General features: G+C 31.9%; 1 protein-coding gene across 1 annotated transcript in view; it reads left to right on the forward strand.

The window, feature by feature from the left end:
- The first annotated feature begins 774 nt into the window (after nucleotides 1–774).
- Nucleotides 775–27766, forward strand: part of LOC130903714 (slit homolog 3 protein-like) — a 169435-nt gene continuing 142443 nt past the window's right edge. The window contains exon 1 of the mRNA XM_057815953.1: nucleotides 775–891. The gene's annotated coding sequence lies outside the window, so the exon portion shown is untranslated. The remainder of the gene's footprint in view (nucleotides 892–27766) is intronic.

The raw sequence follows: 27766 nt of genomic DNA on the forward strand, positions 1-27766 counted from the left end.
CCCTGCATACAAATCTCATGTTGACAAGCAAAAAATTCGTGATTTAGGGTTTGAATTAATAGAACATCCCCCTTATTCACCAGATTTGGATCCGTCCTACTATCATCTCTTCTTTCAACTGAAAAAATTTTATAAGGTCGTGAATTTTCTTCCAACGAGGAGGTAATAAAAGCTGTGGAGGTCTGGTTTGCAGAGCAAGAAGAAACAGCTATAACCAAAAAAACATCATGCGATTGAAATCATTCATAAGACAAAAAGTATTCAACAAAATTCGGTGATTTTTAAACTAAAAAAATGTGCGACAATTATGCATTAATAGATAAAGCTGAAGTTGTATTCTAAAACATCAGAATCATATATTTTTTTATGGAAATTGCCCATTTCACTTTGAATTTATTCAAAACATATGAAAGGGAGAAAATCATGATCCCTTCGAAAGGAATAAATGACCAACATCAGTTATCACAAACAAATTTGCCGAGCAGAACGCTGAAAAAGCGACCTTTTACAACCCCGCTTTATGCTATCGTTATCATCAATATCGGAGGACCAAAAAGATCCGAACAGGTGTCCACATTTTCCACGCGTAAAGTGGGTCCCGGTCTACCTAAACGGGAATTGTCATATCTTTCCATTACTCTTTCCCATAAATAAGTAATGTCCATTATGGGAAGTAAATTACTATAGTTTATAACAAAAGACTGATAGTGATGCGCGTTTGTTCTGCGTTTTGAGTGAAAATAGAGATCTCATTTAATCCTTCGGTTTTCCTTTAGTCGCTCGCGGGCTTTGGGATACGAAGGTTGTGCTGAGCGAAACCCGTAATGGAATAAAATGTGACAGAAAAGTTCGTGAAAACCGGTCGTGTTTGAATTCGTTTGTGGCGTTTAGGTGAGTTTTTTTCTGTAATTTTATTTACACAGTCCTCATGTTGTTGAATAAATACGGATTATTCAAATTTGATCGAATCAATTTGAGAGATAATCAATTTTTTTTATGCGTTCGTTTACTATGCTGGTGATAAAACATAAATTTTTGAAATTACACAGCGAGGAGAAAATATTTATTTTTTACAGATATTTAATGATTTTTCAAACTTCAGGATTTGGGACGCAAGTGTAAATTTGTACATTTAGTTTTCAAAAACTTTAAGAATCAAAATAAAGAATAGTTTACTAGCATATATATTTTTTTTTGATCTCATTACTAAAAGAATTATACAATTAGTTAATAAACAAAATTTGAAAATATTAAAAGATGATTGTTGCAAATCGAATATAAGCAAGGATACCAAAACAAAAACCAAAGCATGATAAATTAATGATAAAATGCAAAAAAGAGAGAAGAAAAGGAAGAAACATAAATGACACTATTATATTAAGAGATTTCGGAAAAGTATGTTTTCATTAGGTTATAACAGTAAATCAAAAAACGAAAATATAATAAAAAGTTTGAGATGAAAACATTAAGGATGTATAAAAAGTAAATATTAATAGAGAAAAAAAACATGAGCATATTAATAAAGTTGGGATAGGTATTCACTTCTTCGAATATTCTTCTAACGATGTCTATGCTTTCTTGTATCTTCTGATACAACTTATGTTGGACCTGCTGGGTCTTCTGCAACAAAAGGTGTTTACTGTTTAAGAACTATACATTAACACTGTAGATCATGATAGGAATAACTTAGGAACTTGACGAGATGAAACTTGTCTTCAGAAGTCCTCCTGCCTTCCTTGTATATTATGCAGTTTACCTAGACCTTGATTCAAGAGGATTCTCAAATATTTGACATTGTTGATTATTTTATCTGCGATCTCCTCGTTGTTTTCAGGTACCTTCTCATTTTTTTTTGAAGAAACTCTCTGGATCTAACCTTCGTTGATGTTGCTTTATCAGGTTGGTTACCAGTCCTCGATAACTTCTAGAAGTCAATGTTGCTGGTGGCAGTGTTGTTCGTTTTGATAGTCGTCAAGGTCTTGTCAGTCTTGGATGTTGTAGAGTATCGAAGGGAGGACTTCTTCTTGTAGCACTCTGGCCTTTATATTAAATTCTAATTCTATTCTGATACTGTTGAGTTTGGAACGAAATCTATTTAAAAACTGTACGGATCTACTTCGCGTTAATGCAGTCCTCGATATGGTCCAACGCTCGATGCTTATTGAATTCTTGGCCAATGCTTCTGGTGGCAAGAGCAGGTCTTACTTTTTGCACTTGTTACATAAATAACAATCTCATTATGGTTGTATATAAGAAAAACTTCGAGAGACGAAAAAATTTTACAATTATTTAAACATTCTTTTAGTTTATATCGATGACCTTCATGGGACCCAAAACCTTCTATGGTATCTGCTACAGAACAATAGAAACAGCACTGGAAAAAAAGGTAGATAGGAGCAAAACCAATTATTAGGACAACCTACAGGAGTTAGGACAGGCAAAGACTTTTCTGCGAAACTATAACTAGAGTAGATCTGCTGAATGTATCAATTTAAGTAAGAACAATCTACGAATACTAACAGAAGTTCTTTTGGGACACTGTCGCCTTAACAAACACCTGAAGATGCTAGACCTAGCAGATAATACGGCGTGTAGATTTTGTTGCATAAAGGACGAAAACTCTATCCACATTCTCTCAAAAAAATTCTAGAGCACTACACCTGTGAGTGCTTGAAATAAAAGACGAAGATCTCTAGCAGATATAACCATTCCACATTCTAGACTTTTTAATGGATCAGCTGTAAACACTGGGTTCTTCCGTATCTCAGCAAGAAAGGGGGACGCAATAGATCCTTTGGGTTGCAGTGTATGCGAGACCTCAAATCTCTATATAAATACATACATAGTTTAGATCGATGGAGAAAGTTTGAGAAAGTTATATTGATTAACAATCGTCTAGTTTGAGGAGACATTGACTAAAATGAAAATTGTCTATGGGAATAAATTTTCTGTAGTATTTAAATTATATCATATTATTTTTAGGTTTCTCAATACACTTTGTGTACACTAAAAATTGTTTTAATTGATGCACCTACTCGCTTTCAGGGCAGTACGCGCAACAAACAATAGCGTGCGGAGGAATAAATTCCTCATCGTTAAGAATCAATTTTAAAGAATTTATATTTTACAAGCTATAATCGAAACCATGTATTTTTTGAGGGTGTTTAATAATAATAAAAATAATACAGACTTGGTGTCTAATACTTTGGTGGATTGCGCCTAGTCGCTCTATTTATTTACTGTAGAAAATCTTGTTTTATCTTACAGCATGTTTTTTTTAAAGCATGAACAGTTTAAAATTGAGTGTTGTGGTAGCAAAACACGAATTAGTTTTTAAAATCCTGTTATTTGTTATGAAAATGTTTGCTTTATGTTTAAATATTTATACTTTGAATAGAATAAACACCAAAGTTAATTTCCATGAACCAATTTCATCTTATTTTCAGTTCCATCGTATTGTTATTATTACTACACATATTTTTCATAAAAAATACGCCATAACCTGTGGGCGTTATGTAGGTTTTCTCAAACTGGGAAATAAATGAAAGAATGAAATAGCATTGCATTCAATATTTTGATATCAGAAAAGTTTTTTCAATGTGCTTTCGGACAATATGAACATTTCTATACAGTTACTAGAAAAGGAATGTTATGTATTACCTCCAAATTTAGATATTTTTTGCTATATATTTGATGAATAATTAATGATAATATTATAAATGATAATAAATGCACAACCCAATTATGTTTGAGACAAGAAAAAATGTGAGGTTTAAATATTTATGTTATAATATAGTTTACAAAAAGAATTGAGAACTAAATTGACTAATGAACAATGGATAAATCACAGAAATTACCATATTAATTACATACTTCCTTTATTGAAGTGCATATTTTCAGTAAAAAATATTTGATTGGGAAAGGGCAATCGAATTATTAGATTTCAAAGAGTTCTTATTAACAGCTCAAAAGAAACCTTAAATTGATTGGGAATGTGTTTCAGCTATACCTGAAAATATAATCTTCTTCATAGTTCTTAGACCTTTTTATATGTTTTTCGTGATAACTGGTCCTCATTTTAGATCTGTATTATATGAAAATCAATTTAAAATAACGACTTCGGTCTTCATCAAAAGATATTTGGTGCATAATTCTACATCTCATTGTAGACATGTAAACTTCGCCTATTGTAGACTACTATTCTGGACGTCTTCTAAACGACTTCCTAGACTTCTAGCACCATTCCTTAGAGGTACTTAAGTCTTTTGTTGAAGAGGATAGAGCATTTGTGAGTATGACCTGCTGAAATAATCTCCAGTTGTTGTCCTCTGCCATGCCTCTTCTTTTAACGGGATATTTGATCGACTACCACCAGAAACATCAAGTAATAGAAAGAAATAATCTGAATGAAAACTAGGAAGGTACTTTGTTTTTCAAATGCCCTATATATTGAAATTTGATATTTGGAAATAATACAAAAATGAATTCAGTCAAATTGTTATTAAATATCTTTCTGCTTAGAAGGTTTCAAGAATATAAGGACACCGTCAATCAATCAATCAATCAATATTTCTGGAAATAAACCTGGACAGAAACGCGATTCATTGTGAAAGTCAGACTACTACTGAAGTATTGAGGTCCCAGGTAATGGATTCAAAACTGATATGAGAATGCCTTAGGAAACTATTGAGCTTCCAAGGGTATTCGCTAATCAAGCTAAACGAAAACGCCAATATTCTTAGTAGAAAATGAGCGCAAAAGCTTTTAACTGATCAGGGATCTTCTCAATGCATAGAAATATGCCTTACAAGAAATATTTTTAGAAGAAGGAATAAAATGAAAGAAAATTATTCTGGTTAATGTTTCAAGGACTAACTAACCGCAGGTTCTGTTACATAATGCCTAGAAAACCGGCTATGAACGAGAAACTTGTAGGTGCGGGTCTTCTTTCATACTTTAATTCACTAGAAGGCGAAGAAATCCTAGTATTTAAACTTTTGAATTTATCTGATAGACTTTATATCTTTCCCAATCTTCATTTTCCATATCAACATCATCTTCTCACGGGCTGAGGAAAGTTTGTTATAGGAAAGACCCAACTTAATTTCATACGAGCAATCACCTCCTGAACTTGTCGCAAGAATTTGGAAACACCCTGTATGTACATAAATAACCAACGGTTTCGTATTTTTTATAATTTAATCCATATTTTAAACGAAATTGCTTTATTGCTGGTGAATTTCAATATGTATTAGAAGGGTGCGCTTAATAAAAGCTAAAAACAATATCGGTTTCATGTCTGGAGCTTTTAAACCTGTAGAATGCGAAATATTATTGTGCAGCTACATATTACTGCGAAATACTGCCACAAAATATTCAAATTGGATTTTTGTTCAGGCTACACGTTATGTTTTTGCTAGTCATGGAGTAACAAAAATTGTATAAAATAATAGAATTAGTTTTTTATTTGGATTTTTTTATCGCGTTAATCTATAACAGCTAACAGATTTGGAATTTTCACTTATTATCAGCTTTGCAACTAATTAATGTTGGAAACCGAAACAAAATTGTGAAAAACACGTGGAATTGTTCTTTTAAAGTTTTTAAAACTTAGTTTATAAGCTTTTCTTCCTAAATAGCTCAGAAGGAAGTTATGCATAATGTGAAAAGTTACTAAATAGCTTTCATATAATACTTTGTATAAGGAAAGGAAATATTAATTAAGTCAGTAAGAAGAAGCATGTTTTTCTTCTAAAATTTTTTTGATACATAAATTTTTCTATAATTTATTCGAAATTTGATTGTTTAAGATACGTAAATGGAGAGAAGACTATATTGAAAAATTTTGTTCGGTCATCTCCATTCTATTATATCTGAAAATACAAAAAAGAAAATACGATTATAATCTTCAATTACTAGATATAGTTATTAAAGAAACTTACTATATTTCAAGTATACGGAATTTTATAATGATAAGTTGAAAAGTTATCCTGTCTTTAGATATCTAAAAAATCACTTAAAATCGTTTTTATTAACGACAGGTCATTCAACAATAAAATAATTAATACTTACAACAATTTTTCCCCTATAAAAATAATAGGCTAGTTGACAAAATTTGGAAATCAGTTTAAAACTTTACCTTAGCATCTATTTCACCCCAAAAATATATTATTTTAAGAAAAATAGGTTTTTTACGTTAGTATTTCCGTAAATTGACCGCTAAAAAAGCCAAGACTGTCATGGTGTCTTGAATAATGTCACACCTCGCGAAACAGCTGTGTTTGTTGGCTAACCTCAAAATCAGTTAAGAATTTTCATTCCATAGTGGATAAATGCGACTCTCTGACTGGTAACTGCTAATTAAATAAGACTTTGTTTGTTTTTCACATAATACTTACAGATAAGTTTTAACACTGCGGACTTTCGATGAACAAAAGTAGGTGTTCAATGCAAAAAATTTGTCAAGCATAACCGCGTCAATTTTGGACAAATTACTGCAGTTTACTTTGTTAAATCCTGATTTCATGGCAAATTATACCTGTTTTTAAAGATTAAACTAAAAACGAAATTTCTTAATTTAACAATAATTGCTGAAAACTCGAAATAACCTGGTTACTTTATACGAAAATAACGCCTCAGTTTGTCGATTTTATTTTCCAAAAATATTATTAATCTTTTATTATTTTTGTAGAGAAGTTGTTTTCTTATTTACTAATTATCATGGTTATTCATTAGAAACTCAAAACCCTCCGATTTATTCTTAGTGGAAACGAGCCTATTGAACCTATATTTCTATTAAATAATTATCTCCAAGAAGTAAGTATCCATCAGGAGAATACGCAAAAAAGTAATTGAAGGCACATTGAATATAAAAGAGAATAAAAACAGCAAGAAAAAATATTATGCTGAATATGAGAGTACCGGGATGTTTTTATAGCAATTGATTGTTGTCTTACCAAAATTTTTAGTTAGAAATAAAGTCAATCTTTATGTGTATAAATATGAAATGGAATTAAGTCACGTTTTATGGATTTCAACTGTGGTTTGTTTATAATTGATAACAGGAAAATATAACAATAAAACTTTTAGCTGATAAAACTGACAAGAACAGCAAAGTAATACGTAAAGGTCAAATGTTGATGGATCAAACGAGTTTTAACTCATTTTGTCTAGTGTCGAGGAAATAATAAAGAACAGTGACAGCACAAACTATTTAAATAATAATGACCGATATCCAGCTTACGCAGAAGACATAACTCTGAGGTGAGAGCAGAAAAGGTAGAAATTAGAAGAAGTAGCTCCAAATTTTGCTGATCATTTTTGGAAATAGAACTGATTATATAGTAAGCATATGAAGACAGATTTGAAAAGTTGAAAATGTTAGTATTGGTGAAAACAAAATATAATTTTTATATTTAGGTACAACAACAGTTGAGAAAGGGTACGAAAAACATGATATACAAATTAGAATAACAGAAGATAATCTGAAATACTGAAAAAAACAGACTTATGAGACATGGGTAAATAATTATATAGAAAAACTATACATAAAACAAAGACAAAGAAACATACTGATGAAAATATACCGTAAGATCAACACAAACGAAAGAAGATGAGAAAAATCAGTAAAAGACAAAAAAATGTATTCAGTAAGCATATTTTGGGATATGGTAAAGACTTAGATATTTGAGACACGTAGAACGAATGAAGAAAGAAAGAATGTCGGAGATGGTGTAATACACGATGTGGAATGAATATAAAAGTAGAAAAAATGTGGAAAGAACTTCTAAAAGTTCACGATTGCTCTACATAACCTGTAGATATTTGATAATAAGGGCTCGCGAAGTAATTTATTTATTTGATACTTTTATGAAGTTCAAAGAAAATTCGAATTATCTCATGTCTTCAATAATTCTTATAAGGTTTCTCATTATAAATATGCTTCTCGTGACCTTTCTCGTATTATTTAGTATCAAAAGCAGATTCAAAATAAAGTAAAATAAATCTAAAAGATGTGACATTTCCATTCGATTTTTGTTATTATTGGTTGAGAAATTATTTAAAGCAAATTTCTTCTTAATATTTAATATTAAATTCCATGTGAAACTTTTTCTACAATAATCTGAATATTATACAAATAACGATAAAGATTTTGAATCGTCCGTCATATGAAATTTGTAATTTTTGGATTTTATCGGCAATACAATTAAAGATTGGCTTGACATATATTTATATGATGATAATGACGATTATTGTAGTAAATGTTTAAATATGATTTCGGCCATGTGGCCGTCTCCGATAGCGGTTACAAAGCGCAATCTGGATCACCAATTTTCATAAACTTTTTGCAGTATATGCGGCCGTTTTTTGCCAATAACTTGAACAAAAGATTATCCTCATTCCTATTCATTGACTTCAGCAAGTCTATTTATTTACTTACCCATTCAAACAAGTTGAATCTTCAAAGCTAAGATCTTTACTTGAAATATTCTCTAAAGTAGTAGAAAACAATCCCAGTTGCTGAGAGAGGTAATGAATTGATTGATTTGAATCCATTATTATTAGATTATGTACGTTATAAAATAGACGAAAGGTACGTTTCACGATTCACGAATAGAACCATTTTTGTAATGCCAACTGAAAAAGTGAACCTCTCAAAACCTAATTTTGCTATAAATTTAATAGCAGCCGTATATCATACAAAAAAGAGGCACTCACCAAAGAAGATCTCCAGCACTGCTTCGTTCAATGGAAAAATTGAAGGGGAGCATTCGAATGCAGAATAATTTTTTTAATAAAACCCTTTTTCGTAACCAGTCTCGTTATTTAATAGCCAGACCTCGTAATAAATACCAGTTATATTTAAATATAATCAGAGCGAAGGCGTCTATTATACACTACATAGGTTAGGTCTGTGAATAGGGTTTGGATGGGTTCTTGTCTCGTTTGAATATTTCACATACTGTTGTTTAATTTTCTCTTCTCCATTTTGGTGCTTCGAGACCTCTTGCAATTATACATAACAATCGGGGGACTATATAATTGATGTCATTATTTTTATTAGTACCTTTCTAAAGGGAATAGACAAAATTTTTAGATCAGTTAAATTCCTCAAATAAAACTAAAATTCTTATAATTGCTAAGTACAGCTTTTGAATTAAGAATACATATATTACAGGTAATTAAATAATATAATATTAAATATTTAATACGATTAGTTTTATAACGTTTTTATTCACTGTATCATTTTGTTTCAATATAGACATTATGTAAAATATCTCTGACTAAACCTTTGCCAAATTTTGATTGCTGACAACTACGATGCTTGGTTCGCTTAAAGGCGTGATGGAATAAGATAAAAAATTCCCAAGCTTACTTCGCAAACCCCACATCAAGATAGAAAGTTTAGATATGCCTTCGTCTTGCAATTTTAAATCTAAAGAACGAAACCTATTCTCAAAAAAAAAAAACGTTTTGTTCTGAATAGTAATATACAAAGATGCCATAGATAAACGCACTTTCAAATGACAAAAACGACAAAAGGAAATTGTAATGAATGTGTGTGTGGATGGTGGTTATTTGTAAAAACCACTTTTAAGTTGGAAAAAATCACAAAGTTTTATATTTATATGAGGATGGATAGAAAAATCAGGAATTGTTTGAAATTATGTGGAAACTACTTGATAACCAGTTCCACTTGAATGTTGGTTATGGACAATACCTCTCAAAAATTAAGTTCAAAGCGAATATAAAAAAATTTCTTATGAATGAATTATTGCTTTTTCACACATTAGGAGGAATGACCCAGAAGTACCTGGCCTGATGTAGAGATGGCGGTAGTGCTTGAAGAATACCACTGTATTAGATAGAAAGTACACAATCTATGCAGCATATGTTTCAAGTTTGAAGATGCCACTTTGTTCAGTATTAGTTTGGTAGCTATCAATAGTGAACTTTTTCAGTTCAGTTATCGTTATGTGATACAATACTAATTTGAAAGGCTTTAGCATAACCAATATAAAAGCTGAACTAAATTCTTCTCGGGGCGCGACTGTTCCTTCGTTATCAACAATATAATGTTGAGTAGCTGAGTTTAAACGAGGCCGTATGACCTGTGAAGACCAGCATCGCATTGGTCGACCAAATGAGGTAACGACTCCAGAATTGTTGAAGAAAATCTACAAAGCGGTACCAGATGATCGTCCACAGGATGTGCGTGAGTTAGCAGACATAGTAGGCATTTCAAAAAGTGCCCTACATCGCATATTAACTGAAAATTTCAACCTGAGAAAGCTTTATGCAAGATGCTCACAATGGAAAGACAACGGCGTCGTGAAGATGTTTCCCTCGAGTGTTTGGTAATGTTTTACAGATAAAAAGTCGAATTTTTGCGCTGTTTCTTTACTATGAATGATGCATAGGTCCATCATTTCATATCCGAAACAAGAGAACAATGAAAATAATGGACTGAAAAGGGAGGATCGGCTCCAAATAAGTCAAAGACCGTTCTATTTGTTCCATCTGCTGGCAAGGTCATGCTGTCGGTTTTTGAGATGCGCTTGGGATAATTTTCATCGAATATCTTGATAAAAGAAAAACTATCAACAGCGAGTTCAAACTTATTGCAACGTTTGAACGAAGAAATAAAGCTATAACAGCCGCATTTGACAAAGAAGAAAGTGTTGTTTCATTAAGCTCCAGCTCTAGCAATGTCCAAAATTAATGAATTTTAGTTTGAACTGTTACCTCATGCATCCTATCTGTCAGATTTAGCCCCCTCAGTTTATTTTCTCTTCTCAGAATTGGAGAAATGGCTCGGTGTTCAAAGATGATTTTCTAAACATTGTGTATTAGTATTCCGTATTATTTGTCTATTTTTCCACGATTTGATGAATGCTTCATTTCAAATTTTCAAGTGGCTCTACAGGTTTTGTTGACAACTAAAATTGTTATATTTGTTCAAAACAAACCACTGAAGATACTTGGTAGGTGACCTGGTTAAACAATAGGTTTGTTCCAGCAGACTGTTTTAACTACTTGATCATGCGCGTTATGAGAACTGAGCTCAAACATATGTAACATATGGATCCGCGTATGTCAACACATATTATCGTGCTTTATCAAGTTGTAAAACTTTTTTAAGATGGAGATGGGTATTTTTTTGGTAGTGGACATGAAAGAGAATGCCCTAGTGAAACTATGTAAAAACAAAAATGATTTTTTTCTTTTTCCTACCCCTGTTTAATTTTCCCTACCGTGGGGCAACAAAGTTCAAAATATGAAGTGCTACATATTTCCATCAATCTCAATGAGATGATTTCGGGAATTGCAAAGTTATGTTATGATTCATTAGAAAGAAATAATTACGGTTGTTCCAATAGATGGTGTTGAAGATATATTTCTGGTAAAGCTGATTAAATGCTATAGAACCTTCAGAAGTACACATTCTATAATCATTCTAGAGTACAAAGTAATGTTGAAAAATTAGATTCCAGAGGAAGAGAATAAACTGTAGCGAGTCCATTAAAAATAATGCAGAATTTATTGTCATAATTAATCAAGTTAACGACAGTGTCAGATTTGTTTTTTTTTTCATTTAGTTCGGATGAAATTATTTTGAAAATCTCGAATAGACCGACATATTTCATTTACCGGTATCGTTACGGAATTAAACATCGACAATAAAATAATTTTGATATCAACGAATTCCGAATTTTCAGTTTTATGAAGTAACGTCAAAAAATTTAATGGACCGAGTGAGTTTCCATTTATGAAATTTCTGGTAAAACACAATGGAATCGAGTCAAAAACATTAAGATTAAAATTATTTTTTAATTAGTTTCATTTCTCTCTTCACTTTATGTTGCTTCGTATCAATTAAAACTTTATGTTGAATCTCTCATTGTTATTGAAACTGTTGTTATTAGATTAGCTCAATTTATGTTGCAGCTTTCCACATAATAATCGTGATTATTTTCTCCTTTATAGTTATCTATGGATGACGAATGAAGTCTATCTTTATAATCTTATCATTTATGAGAAAACTTTGAAAAATCCTAAGTGAAAGCTTCGAATGCAGCTTATAGTAAGTTTTGGACCCATATTTTAATAATCAGAAACAAAATATGTAAGTTTCAATTGATCAACATAAATCAATATTATTTTATGTTTCCTTAAAGTTTACACTACTTTAAAAGTCTGACAACGTTCCGTGGCGTTAATAAATTCCAATATTTTTCAACATAGACTTCTTTTTAGTCTATACATCTAATTCAGAGATGCTCTAATCTTTTTTCCAATAATAGTTGCTATCTTTTTCCTAAAAATAGTCGGTTTCGTAAGCGATAACGTCTTCGTTTGATAAAAATATCTCTTCGTAACTGAAATTATAAGATTAGGGTACAGAAAAAGTCTCTGAAAACTAGATCTGGTGATTACGGTGGGTGGTCAACCAATTCGAAGTGCCATGGCGATCACTGGGGTTTGATAAAGTGCGTTGGCCTGATGGCGAAGCACTTACTTTTTCTTTCAATCAAGCAGTCATGCGTAATACTCTGTTATTGTTCTAACTATGTGAAACACAGAATCCCATGACTATCTCAAAAACGGTGACCATCACTTTTCTGGCCGATAAAACTGCCTTTGATTTTTTCGAAGAAAATTCGCCCTTCGCAATTCATCATCTTGTTTGTTTTATGTTCCAAACGTGTAGTGTTGGATGCCGTTTTTATACATAGTGATGAATCGATGCAAAAAAATGACTTTTTGGACCTAATTCAAAGCAATACGAACTGGAAAATATTCAATCTAATGAGATTTTGGTACAAAATTCAGTTCAGTACCATTAGGTTAACTTTTCCGATTATGTCATACTTGATATTATTGTCCTTCCTAGTATGTAATTTTAAAAAACTCTTACACAGTTTTATTTTGAGTCCTCATCCCGCAACGCCATTCGAAGTTTTTAAGCGATATCGAAAAAATATTTGATAAAAGCTGGATACTCAATATTTATTATTATCAGAAAAATCTTTACTACGACTCTCTTATATGTATGACAAACTGAAACTAAATTCCATCACTTTTCGGTTTTATGAAAATAACAGGATCAGCCAATCCTTGTGCGTGCTGACAGGAATGTTCTAAGCCAGCGAATAATTCTGGCAGAGTGAACAAATATCGTTGCTCTTCTGTAATGACTCCATATCTAGGTTTTCCAGTGCCTACAGGTTCTCTCCTTCCTCTAGGTGATAGACAACGCTATTGATCCTTTTTTTAATTATCCTTCACAGGAATTTTTTAATTTTATAAAAAACCCTTTCTCCTAATCGGGTTGTGCAACCATACTTTGTTTTTTTCTTTAAAACCGCTGTCTATGGCTTCTGTGTGATATTGTCTTATCATTCTGTTGCTAGCAACTTGATTTGAGCAAACCAATTCGTATTTATCGTCCATATCCCATCTCAATTGGATCTAGATCTAGATATACTTATTAAATCTTGAAGCCTTTCTATCTTTTTAGATGCAAGGCATGCTGGAGTTGAATCGTTCCCTTTTCCACAGCAGATTCCATCTTTTCCTATCCTGTGTCATAAAATGGCTAAACCATCTTAATTGTCTGTCCCCGATTTTGTTTTGAATTGATTTTAAATTCATATTTTCTCTTATAGTGTTATCCCTCACTCTATCTTATCTTGATTTTTTCTCTATTTTCCTTGGAGATCTCATTTCTCCACTTTCTATTTTGCTTTTTGTTCCTGTGTAAGTGTCCATGTCTGTAATCAATATGGGTGTGCATACTTTTACAAATATTCTTTTGTTTTTATATTTCCTTTTAAGATATAAACTGTGTCTTAATTGCATTAAATAATGTTCTAGCTGCTCTAGCTTTGCTCAAATCTTCCATTTTGTGTTAGTACCATGCCAAGGTGTATAAAGCTCTATTTTTGATTCTTCTATTTTCATCTTCTGTGTCTCCTCATTTCGGATTCTTATCATCGAGTTTTGTGTTCGTTTATTTTTATATTCATCATCTGTAGATTGTCGTTGTAAGTTATAAAGTTTGATTTCAAGGTTTTCTCGTCTTCTGCCTTCCATTTTCCAATGTCCTACATTTTGTTCTCTTTACTCCTTCATCCAACACTTTGGTGAATGATGATGGGCTTATTATATATCCTTCCTTCATTCATTTTGTTGTTTCGAATCTGTTTGATACCTCTTGCCTAACACTGACATAGTTTTTCGTCTGTTCAATATTTTATTCTTATTAACTTTGTTAAATGTTTTTTCAAGATTTATAGAACACAGATGTATCTTCCTGTCTTATTGTTTTTTTAGCTATTTGTCTAATGAAGAAGTTTGCATCTGTTGTTTCTCTGTTAAATCTAAAACCTTGTTGTGAGTCTTCTATGGTTCTTCCTAAATCGTCTCTTAGTCTATTTCCTATGTGATATATTGCTACCAACATAATTTAAAAGACGGTCCTGACTATCACAAATTTATTGCACCGATGAATAAATCGAATTTATGTCAGAAGTTTTTCTTTTGCCGTTTTGTATCCACCAGGTTTTTAAGTCGGGAAACATTCGTTTAATATATTTTACACCCTATGATTGTGATTGATTTCTTTTCATGTTTTGATTGTATTATCTCACCACCATAATTTCGAAAATGAAGATTGATTTGGTCAAAAAACGTTTTACTTTACTTTAGCGATCTCGCTAATTTGAAAAGGTGAACATCGTGTTAAGGTAAGATCGATCGAACGTAGGGTGTAGTAGGAACGTGGTTAACGGGTTTGTAATCGTAGGTACTTCAATGGTGTAGAAAAGTTATTATCATTCATACCGAAGTTTTCAGCTCAGTATTCACCATATTTTGAAGCATAATTTTCTACCGTGACATGACTAAGAATCCGGAAAATGTGGAAATTTTGTTGATCCTACATTTCTCTTGAATGAAACTTTACATGCGAGGTGTGGCTATTAAATAACGAGACTGGTGATATAAAGTATTTCATCTTTATATTATGTACATTTATTTATTACCACTTTCAATATACACTCCTTTAATGCGAATTTTTCATTGTTCGAAGCAGTGCAGGAAATCTTTTTCTGTTAGTTACTTCAGAACACTTCCTTTTACTGGAGATTTCACCTCAGGAAAGAGGTAAAAGTCGCACAGTGCAAGATCCGGTGAATAAATTGTAATATTGTACTTGCTAGAAATCTTGTGACGGACTATCAGCAAATAGCTTAACCGACAGTTGGATCGAACAAAATTACCGATTCTTTCAGTATTTTAATCCGTTTTTGACGTGGAAGTGTGACACGAGCGTGAATCATTTTCAGTATCTTTTCGGTTATCTAGAAAATATGTAGATGCTACAAACATTCATTACCATACACTTGTTTCGATAAATTATAAGTTTCAGTTGCAGGTTTTTCAAGTTTTATGTGAAACTTCACAACAATCCGTACTTTTCTGTAACAGCGATAGTCTCGTTACTTAATAGCCACACCTTGTAGTTTATAAAATCATCGTCATTTACATAAATTAATGTTTTCTCCAACAAGGTTATTGATACATTAAATCCTCCATTACATTATAAGTTACGTACATGATTTTGCTTATACATGATTTCATTTTAAACTGCTATAACATTAACTGGAATTTTGTTAAGGGATATAAACAAACCAAGTCTTTTTGTTGAGAACGTTGATAGACATAATGTCGAATTTCAATTCACTAGGTAAATTTAGAAGGCGAGTTATCGAACGGTTTGAATCTGTTATCGCTTTCACTGTAATAAACCTCTGCGAACATACATATCAACATTTCCGAAGCCTATTGGTTAATTTATTTGGATTTATTCCCTTTGAAAAGTTAATTTCTAGCTACCAGAATATACAGATAAACATTCATCATTTAGATTGGTAACACTTGAAGCGATAATCATAACTTTCCTATTTTGGGATATTATTTTATACAATCTGTATTCAATCGTGGCTGTAGAAACATGAGTTTTATAATAATAATGTTTTATTCTATTAAAACTAAAAAGGTTACAGAAAATGTGAATTAATCTCCTCCAGATACTGCTTTTGGCCAGCAGTACATTAGCATTTATAGATTTCTTTCGTCTTTTTAGAACGTTTAAGTATCAGCACAGTGCCTTGTCATGACCATGAAGAAAAACTGTTGAAACATTAATTTATTATGTTTCTTTTTCGCCCCTTGTAAAATCCAGATTTATTTCCTTGAAACAAAATTTATGCCTCGGTAAAAACCAGCAATAAGGACTTTGTACGACGGTTTTTTGAAAGCAAAATCACTGGTTTTGCATTGAGAATTTGGTTTTTTTTTATCTCACAATCATTGTACAGAATCAATGTATGCGTCAATGTATGCATAGTGGTAATCAAATTCGGATTTGCGTGTAGGCGAATGTTAAATTAAAGCACGATTCTCTTTATGATTAATGGCCAAAAAAGTTTGTATAAGTTTGTAATAGTTTATTTAAGAGAACGAATTTGTCCAGTTTTTTTATATTTTCATCATAGTTTGGGATAAAAAGATGTCTGGACCATTATTCTTTTTCAACTGACTTATTTCCACCTCTTTATATTATCTGTGAACAATATTATTAAATTACTGCTACCACAAATTCATGATCCATGTTTCAGGATTGCACTGAATCTACTGTAGTAGCAGAATGACGAGCCTTAACGAGTGCATTGTTGTCATTCTTTGTGTCGATACTTGGAGTTTTAAAACATAGTACTTGTAATATAGGCGATGTGAGTAATCGTTACTAATAAAATTGATTCGTGGTTTTCTACCTCAACTACATACACAAAAAAGACTGATTTGTGAACAGTACAAAGTTTACATAATTATCAATTCGGTTTCTAATCTCGTTTAGTATGAGGATGATTAATTGGAATTATCCTACATCGAAGCCTCGAAGCTGACTTTTATTAGAATGATACAGCACTGATACAGCATATAAACAAAATATATACAAGACTATGTGGCTTTTAGCAGCAGCAGCAGCTGTAAACGATTAGAAATTTCATCTGTGCTTCTTCGTTTGACAATGTGTTCTCACATATCATGCTTTTTATTGTCAAATAAACTTTTACGCGAAAAAATATTTTTTTTAAATGCTGTAATATGAGCTATGAATTAAACAGGTAACGACGTAGGTAATTTTGAATATAATATACAAATTGAATCAATGTTTTCTTATTTCAAATGTTAGAATCAATGCAAAAATAATTGTAAGCTGTGAATGTCGTGAAAAAATTACATTTCACTATATTATTATGAAATTTCTGTTTCGTAATAAAGTTTATTCTTTTAAGACAAATTGCCGATTTCAATAATCTTTTTAAAAATTTCTGTCCAAATATTGCCTCTTCTATCTAGTGTATTTTTAGATAGAAATGCCACAAAAATCAATTGTCCATATTTTTTATTGCAATCTTTATAATTTCCATTTCAACTAGTCGTCGCTTGTTTCACTAATTTCTTCGATAGACACGCGCTCCAATGTAGCACTTTCTCGAGCCCCAGATGTAAAAATTTGCCTGCAGCGCTCAGTATGAATGAGAATGAGATGACAAATTTACGCAAACCATGCGAGCAGCATCTTACCAAGCCAATTAAGTCGCTTCTAGTTGATGGAAGACTTCTTCGCATACAAACTAATCTCACAGATAAATTGGGTTACCAGTAATTTAGATCAACGTATTTTCTTTTAAATGATGATGACGGTTATAGTGATAATCTTCACATTATATATGAGTACTTGGGAAAATTGGTTTCGTAAAAAGCAAAGGTAATTATTGTGGGAGTTATAATTGCAGCCGTAAATCTCCTTATTATCACCTAATATATTTACTTGAAATAATGTCCGCAGAAAATTTGCATAAGGATCTTTTCGATTAATGCATAGCAGATAAAATTTTTTCATAACTTTAAGTAAACTTATCACAATAAACTTTATAACAAATAGAGATTTATTTCATACAAATTCTTTACTTGTACAATAGTTTAAATTTGTTTTTGTTGTGCAGAGATTTTTACATTATGTTTTTTTTGTTAAATTCATTTTCTCAATTTCACAAAAAAATTATTTGTATATGATTTTTGTCCGTTTTTCTGTTACATTCTTTTCTTCGCTTTGCTTCGCTATCTATTTGTGAGGAAACTCGCAACAACTCACCGCCTACCCATTTATTATTTCTACACAATTTCACCATTTAAATCATCCACTGTAGATATCCACGAATATTTAATCATTCATCTGAGTTAATTATAAATTATACTTTCCTCCGACCTTTAACATTTTCAAAAGATATAGTAAATTTAATGAATTTAGCATTATTACATTCTTTCCTTCACTTTGTTTTGTTTATTTTTTGTTTGAGTGGATCTGCAATCTCACAACACGATTTTGATTTGGATATTCAGGTACTCAAACATCTCAAATTAATTTCAAACTTAAAGCACTTACGGATTTATATTATGTTCCTAATATCCTATTATCATAAAAAAAGAGAGATTCGTTTGATAGAATTTGGTAGGATAAGGATAATTTATTATAGGAGTTTGTTGGAGTGGGAGTGGGCCCTGATATAGGAATTGCTCCTCTGCAGGGCCGGAGTTGTTGTGGTTTCTATTATGATAATTAACGCTCACTTCAGGCAATAATTAATTAAAATAATCACTATAATGTCCACGTGGAAATGAATAATTTTTGCATAAATATATAATTTTGAGGATTTATATTAAGTCCTCTATTTTTGGTACTTAATATATTTCATATATAAGGATTAATTTCACTTCAAGTTGTATAATTTAACTGACGAATCGACAGAGAACGATGTTTAAAAATTAATTTTTATATGGTGAAATTGCGTGAATATAAAAATAGGAATCTGTTCTATTATATTTATTATATTACCCAAAAAGAAAGGAAAACAAATTTTTACAGAAAAGAGCTGAATTTACAAACAAAAAATAAGAAAAAAAGGGCCAGAATCTTCAAAAGTACCTCATAAAGTAAGCAAAGTTGAGTCAAACTAGACCAGATATAAGCAGGGTATATAAAACAAATATTGTAACGTAACAAGTTCATTAACATGAAATTAGTAACGTACCTTCGATCTGGCAATAATAATAATAATAATTATCATCATCATTATTATCATCATCATCAAACCTCTCAGTTCTTTGGATTATGGCTATCGCTTATAGCACTTCCTTTTTTGAGGTGTATTACTCCTCGTTTTCTATTTTTGTTTTCTTTATAGTTTACCGTTTATCTTGGCTGCTTTTGTTATTATTTTCAATTCCATTTCATTCCGGCATTTTTTCCTCCAGTTCTCTATATTAAGTACTCTTATGTCCTCCTCTATTTCGTTTCTCAAAGTCTTTCTCGGCCCTCATCTTCTCCTTGGCCACAATGGGGTACATTGCCTTATTTTTTCGATCATTTCAGTTGGTTTTCTTCTCATTATATGCCTATACCATGAACAGACTTGATACTTTTGAAATGTGGATCTTCCGTAGACTAGTAAAAATATCATGGACTTAACATATACCTAACGATTAAGTGCTTAGACGTATGGAAAAGAGAGTTACTTACAACAATAAAGAGAAGAAAGACCGCTTATCTGGGCCACACTTACAGTAACAAAAAATGTGATATACTGAAAATAATAAAAGAAGGAAAAATCGAAGTAAAACGTGGACCTGGTTGAAGACAAAGTTCATGGTTAGGTACATACGCGATTCGACTGGTATGAACACATCATCGTTAATTCGCATCACTCAGGACCGAAATACGTATGCCGAAATTGTCGCCAACCTTTATTAAAGGTAGATGGCACCTGAAGAAGGAGATATGCCTAGCCCAGTTGAGTCTTTGTGCTTTTATGTATCTCACTATATTCTCCTTCCCTAGTTATCTCTCTATTTCTTCGTTTTTTTTTGCTCTTCTTTCTCCTTCCAGTGCTTCGATCTGTTGTAGTTCTCATTATCTTTCTCTCAGTTTTCTTAAGTTCTTTTATCCCCCTTTTGTTTATTACTGTTGTTTCCATCGCATACGTGTTAACTGGTCTTATTAGGGTTTTGTACATTTTTATTTTGTTTGACGCTTTTATTTGTATGTGTCTTTTCTGATGTTGCTGAAATCTAACTTCAATGTCATTCTTATTTAGTATTTCCTCTGTTATTTTCTCTCTCTTTTCAAAAAAAGAGAATAAACGAGCTTAAAAGTAGTCCAACATATTTGCAACCAACCAGCCAGCTATTTCGGCAATATTTGATTGATATTTTTTTAATTACCAGCTATCAAAAATTCTAGCTTTGATCTCTGCTTTTGATCATTTTGTCCTGAAGGCTATTTAAATTGATAAAACATATTTGAAGTTTATGAGTAACGGTGTTTCTATGCGAACGTTCAGTTATTTTATTTGTTAACAAAAACATGTGAATTCTGTACAACAAAGTAATTGAAACCACCCACCGATGATTGTGCCTCAATAACAATTTAACACAATGTTTATAAACCAATTTCCAGTGTAGAACCGGTTACATACTCGAATATTAGACTAGTATACAAAGCGAATACGGTTTAATATTACACATTGAACGTTTAGAGTTCACCGTTGCTCAATTTAAATTGGGAATACAAATAAATATTTTCTTTTCAAATTTCGTCTATCACGTTATAGTCACACCTGAAACTTTTTAAGTACAATATATACTAGTACAATAGAAATAATCATTTCTTTTACAAGATATACAAAATTACTAGAATAATGTGAACCTGCACTGGAAAGTACTAACTTAATTGGGAGCCAAAGTACTCAGTTTTGTTTCTTTGTACAGAACACATTATGTGTATGATGTGACTTTATATTTCATAAATACAAAGCCATGTACCAATCCTACCTGCAACAAATCTGAAACGGTACTCAAATAAAAAATTCACAGTAGAAGATCTTACAGCTTTTGAATAACTTTTTTTACCCTTTAAGATGGGATTGAAGCTAATGCTTTCCTCAAATCAAGTGGTGCTGTACTGTGAGTTAGTGTGGGACTTTCACCTCACTGATCCACCCTTCTCCCCATGTAAGCCGGAAGAACAAATACTATTTTGTCATGTATCTTCCATGTATATTCCCTTCCCTAGCTCATACCTTAGGACATGACCCGGGCTGTCCCTTTGGCCACAGGTAGCGCATAGATAGATCAATAGATGTCTCCCGAATCTTATACTCGATCCATGTCCTGGAAGAACCTGCGTAATGAAATTGGATGCAGATCTGTGCTTGCGGGTTACCCAGCTTCTTATATCTTATATCCACAAAGCTTTAGAGTGCAGTAAATACCATCTCTCCCATCACTTTCTGTAAGTTCACTTACGACATCTTCCTATTGCTGGCTATTGCTCCTATTTTATATAAAGAGTATCTCTCGGCTATGATGAGGTTTATGGGGAAATCCCGATATCACGGCACTGAAACCGAGTGCTGTGGAACACTCATCGTGCACTTATTGGAGATGATGCCTGATGTTAATTTTCTCTTGGTCAGATAATTTTGGATACATTATCCCCTCTTTTAGGTCCGTTTTGTCGTATGAAAAGCGTTATCAATATCTATGACCACTATTACCACCAGTTTGTGTCTGCTTTTCTTTATACTTTCTTGCAGTTCCTCCATTGCTAACACCGTTGAATGTTTGGCTCGAAAGCTGTGCTGGTGAGGGTATCGGATTGCTTTTTCTTAAATCTTTTCGATTAGTCAATTCACAATCATGCGTTACAGTAACGTTTCAAAGGAGTTGATTATACATATCGGACTGAAGATGTTTAACTCTTTTGGGTCTTTTCGATCCTTTGAGAGCAGTACCATTCACGCTTCCATGAATCCCGGCGCCAATCTAGTAAATTACTTAGGTAGTTCAAAACTAGTTCTGGTTTAGTTTTGACCGCAATTTTCAGTGCCTCAATAGTCAAACGATCTGGTCTCGTAGCCTCACCATTCTTCATGGTACTTACAGCAATTTCCAGCTCCTCACTGGTGAAACCTGCTGTTATCTCCAGACCTGAAGACTCTTTTCTATGTGCCCGATGCGCCTTGTTGTTGAAAACAGTATGAGTAAGTAGTAGGATTCTTTTCCTACGCTTAGCAGTTGTCTCGCTTTGTGTGTGTATTGATTATTAAATGACACTCAACCATTTTTTCTCAAAAACAATTTCAATGTCATGTTTAAATAATTTATAATCTTGATTCTGAATTTTCACGTAAATATTTTATACATCCTAAAGTTTCTGTAATATAAACTTGACTAAGAAACGTTGTTTCTCAATAATTCATCTGCATTTTATCCTTGAGCTAATAGTTTTGAAGCTTTCAGTAATTAATTATTCAAAAATTTGTTGTTCATATAGTTTTTTTAACAGTTATTTTGACTTTAAATGTTAAATCTGAGGGAAAATATTTTGTAAACAATTTTTTTAAAGTTAACGAGTTGTAACTTTCCTTTTGTTTGGGACCAAATTAGTAGAGCAACTGGGTGTATTGAGCAATTAATAAGCCTCGTGTCAACCTTCGTGGGAATTAAACTAAGTTTGCTAATCCCTTCTGATCTTCGTGTTCATGGTCGGTAACAATGTATGCTAGTAATTTTTGAAACGTCCTTATTTTTCTTTATTCAAATATTGTAGATTGATTATATTTGGAGTTTGAAGCAAATTTTCGTATCGGTGCAGGCATTACGAGGTATTTAAATATTGATAAAATTGATATGACGCGAAAGGGGGGATTGATTCATGTTATACGAAATATAAACAATGTTCAAACGGTTGTTTAATACAATACAAACCCTTCGTTCCTTATTTCATGTCTACATTTTCTATCTCAGAACAGTCTTCAGAATATTTTCCTCAGTGAACACCAAGATGCTGGCAAATTCTATCTATTAAGCTATAAGGTTCAAATTGATTAGTGAGATATAGGGATTCAAGTCGCTGTAAACTAGAAAACTTGTAATACTGGAAAGTTATAAGTTAGTTTTAGCAAATGGCATAAATCAACATCTCAGTAGTATACATTTCAAACAAAATGAAAACGATGGTTCATTCTTTTTGTCATGAGATCTTGAATTTGTATTCAAAGTTAAACGAATGCAAATGTGAACCAAAAAAGCATTCTCAAAAGGATTTTACGTTTTCAAATATGCTTATGTAATCAAAGCAACTGTTTCTAGTGCATAGATTTAATTTATGCATTTAGTTAAATTATTTGCTTAACTCAATGAGACGCTCCATCCAATTGTTTAAGAATAATTCCTAAGCTAAACTAATGGTGTCATTAATAGCCGTATAATTTTGTAGTGAGTTTGACTGCCAGTGACGTTTAATCAAAAGGATGTTCGAAAGTTTTCGCAGTTTCAGCAAAAATCTGGAAAGTTTTCAAGAAAAAATATTTAAAATACTACTTGTTTTGCCAATTACCGGAGTGATTCAAATATAAACCGGAATTTTCATGTAGAAAAATCTATTATCAAGTTAAAGTTTATTCCGCCACCTCTCCGGAAGCTTTTAGATGTCTTTTTCGTAAAAATCTTTCGGCTTGTCACGTAGCTATTCACGCATAAACGATTCTACTTCCGCATTGCTGTCGAATCCGCCAAGTGCCACTTTTAATGGACCGAATAAATAATAGTCACATGACGATAAATCGGTAGTATAAAGAGTTCTGGTATTTCCCAACTCAATTCGTTCAACGTTCCCGTTGAGATGTATGCGGTCTGGCGTTGTCTTGAGGTTACTATAATACTGCGAATTCACAGCTCGTTGTTCAGTGAGAAATTGAATCGTAATTACTGTAACCTTTGCTTTAACTGCGCGTTTACTTTCCGGATCATGGTGGTGTAAACAAGTGTTGTCTATGGTGCATATTCGATGCAATAAATTTTCTTTTTCCTTCTCATACCGCTGCAGGAGACACGCGCAAAATTTCCAACGTTTTAATTTTTGTTCAAAATTCAGAAGTTTTGGTACCTATCTGCCTAAAATTTAGCCAGATAGGTAATAAGATGCCCAGATCTTCAGCCATATCGTATACAGTACTTCGTCGTCTCCAAAAATTAGTTTTTCTACAATGCTGACGTTTTCAAAGCGAGATTGTGCGGTCCCGCTTGTTTCTACTTCACCAACTACTTTAAAAAATTCGAGTACTTTGTAGGAAAATGCTTCATACAATAGTTAGAATATTATATGAAAAATAACAATGCCGAATTAGTAGTAACGTCTCTATACGATTTTTAGTTTCCAAAGCTCTTAACAAATCTTGTTCATAGTAGAATTCCTAGATGCAAGTGGATTTTGTTTTAAATGCATATCTTTTCTTGGAAACCTCATAATAATAAATATTTTGAGGTTATATGTATAAAGAATTATTTTAGTATCATTATGCAATTATTATTCATTTATTTGCTTTAAATTTCTCAATTGAATAAAATATTGGAATCAATCTTGGTTGTCACTCACTAAAACTCATTTGGAATCCTACACTAACTTTATACGAAACACTAATGCTGCAGATTGAAAAAAATCAAGTAGAATTAATATCAAGAATTTATTTTAACAATAATAACAATAAATGATTGATTAATAGTTTTTGTGCTGTTATATATACGTTTTTTTATCTTGAAAAGCTCCAATAAAATTTATCTAATACATTTACTGCTTTGGTAAATATGTATCCTTCACAAGGACAAGCATTTTCAGTTTCAAAGTTTATTGAGCTCTTGCCATTTTCTATCCCGCTATCTCACACACAACTATGAATTCTATCTCTCATTTGCATGTACCTTTATTAAAAAATTATTATCTTTCTCGAAACTCACCGCTTCCTCTGCTTTCTTTCTCCTTGTTCCAAAAATATTCCTTCAATCGACCCTCATTTAACAAACAATATGATTTACTTGTAAAGAAAGCATTTTTGTAAAATTTTTAAATGTGTAGTCATTATAAGCAATCTATTTAATATCCTCCAGACTTTCTCACCCCACAAGCATATCATTTTATTTACGTAGTTTGATTGATCAAAACATACAAGACATCTATCAAAATTTAGTTGCTTTAAATTTACAATTTGATATCAATATACAACATACATTCGTCTTCTTGAATTTCTTGAGGTGTGGAAAGGCTATAACAATAATAATACTCTGTATTACTCTTAATTCTGATGTCTTCAGGACGTCATCTCTTTGTGACAATTATCAAGCTATAGTAAAGATTGGACAATACTCCACCACATACCAGACATTTCATGTGAAGCATAACCTCAAGGAAACATTGAACTTTATATTTTTTCATATTTAATATGATTTTTTCCAAAAATTCAATAGCATTCGAATCCTTTTGACATATTATAACAATTTTTTCATCGTTAATCGTATTGGAAAAATCTATTTGCTATATGCACTCATCTATAAATGCTTTTTTTATTTTTTCTATTTTACGGTAACTTTTTGCCGAAGTTCTCCCATAACGGATTGTCTTTAAATTTTTAATTTAATGCCAGTCAATTATTTCATCATTGCTTTGCAACAATTATATCAATCAATCGAAAATTCACTATTTGAATGTAAATTGTTAATATAGCCACTTTATCTAGATAGTTTTCAGTTATTTATGACAAAAACTAAAACTATTCAAAGCACGTTAAATTATTAATTTCCAATTTCATATGTTTCTATTTACAAATGGCCCTACGTAATGTAGTTTGTTGAACAGTTTCCAAAAATATAGAAATATATAATCCAATTCGATGAAAACAGAATTTAATCTATCTCAGTATTACAATTTTCTAAAATGATCTCACAGATTCATTTCACGAAAGATTTGCTCATATAAAATAAGATAGCGAATCTAGCAAACGATAAAATTTCAAAAAACGGATCACATTTTTTGAATACTATTCCCAATTTTTTGACTTCAAAGCTCATGTAACAACAAGTTTCTATTGTTTGATAACAGTTTCGCTCCACAAGTTGTTCTAATGACTAATAAAAACTGAAAGGTTCCCAGCTATCTATCTCACTACGTAGAGAAACTCTCCCACTGCGCAGCCACTGGAAAGAAACCTATAAAAAGAGGAGAGAGCATTAAGTAGTTTCTTTTTGGGGAAAAAGGATTTCACAATTAAAGTCAACTTCATTCAACTAAATGGAAATTTCAAACGTTACAGAAAAGGTTAAAGAGACCCGTTAAGGTTAAAAGGGACCTAAAATCAACCCTTTAAAATATCTGAGTGTAATTAGTAGAAAAAAATGTTATTTTCTAACTTCAGATAAGGTACAAAAGATTGGATGATTTAGGGTGGGCCGAAAAAAACGAATTTTTCTTTTTTACAATGCTATACCGCGGGAAACTTGTCTTTGGGATAGGTCAGTAGAATGCAATTTTAAAATGAAAAAAATATTGAATCCCCAGCTGGCGTATTGTCCTTGAAATATCGATTTTTTTCGAAAATCAAGTCACTTTGCAACTTTTTTTGCAGATCTTATTCAATGATATTTTAAACTGCTACAGTGAAAATATTTTATTAAAAGTATCAAAAAAATGTAAAACCGTCAAAATCTTTTAATTTATCGTATCGTAACCCGATAAATTTTTGCTTGAAAATGTATGTTTGCGCATTAAAGGAAGGTGTAGGAAAGCATGCTGAGTTGTGTGTCAATAATCCATTACTTTTATTTTAACACTATATTACATTTTAACACTACATTAATTCTTTTAGAATGACGATGTGTAGAGTACAAATACCAATCCAAAAAAAGAAGAAAAGAAATTGCACTTAATTTTAAAATTCACTCACTGTTTTTAGGGAGGGAACTTAAAACTGTTCTTGCTAGCAAATATTGGCATTGAAGCTTTTGATTGTATAGTGGATCTTATAAAACGGTTCTTGGCACCGACCACTCTTTTTGATGCTTCAGTCACTAATTTTACGCAGCGTTCAACTGCTTACCTTTGGCATGGAAGTTTACTAAAATTCCATTTGTCAGCCGTTTCACCGGCGGTAATTTTAACCTTCTTGCTTTTAAGATTCTTCTGAACACTAACTCGTTTTTTTCGACCCACCCACTTGTTTTGCCAATACTTGTATTGAAACCAGATAAAAATAAGTTTTAGAAAATTCTTTCTTTTCAATAAGTCAGTTAAATTATGAATTCGACTTTGATATTTTTAGATAATTCGTTAATGAATCTGTATTCTTGAATAAAATAATTCTGGTCATAGTACTTACAGATTTACTATTCAAGGCTTTAATTTCTGTGCAAGCTTAATATCAGATTATGAGGTCAAGGTCAACGTGGAAATACTTATCATATAAAGATGTTCACTGTACCTTAAATCAAAGCTTGAAAGGTTGATTCGTTTCAGCCCACGTAACCTTTACATTGATGTTCACATTCGTATTCCTAATAATATTTTATATCAAATGATTATTTTCAAAGTAGGTTATCACTTTTGAAGTATTTTCAACCATATTCATGTTTAGAAAATATTTTTTTCAATCCTCGTGGAATTTGTGTACGCTGGAACGATCGGAAATATTTTTATTTCAGCTCTCCAAGAAGTGATTCAAATCATCATCTATCTTCAAAAAGCTTGTGTTACTTCACGTATAAATAAAAAGTTCGCAGAAGAACCCGAATCCATATTTAAAGG

Source organism: Diorhabda carinulata, chromosome 2 (genome assembly GCF_026250575.1).
Source record: "Diorhabda carinulata isolate Delta chromosome 2, icDioCari1.1, whole genome shotgun sequence".
NCBI classification, from domain to species: domain Eukaryota; kingdom Metazoa; phylum Arthropoda; class Insecta; order Coleoptera; family Chrysomelidae; genus Diorhabda; species Diorhabda carinulata.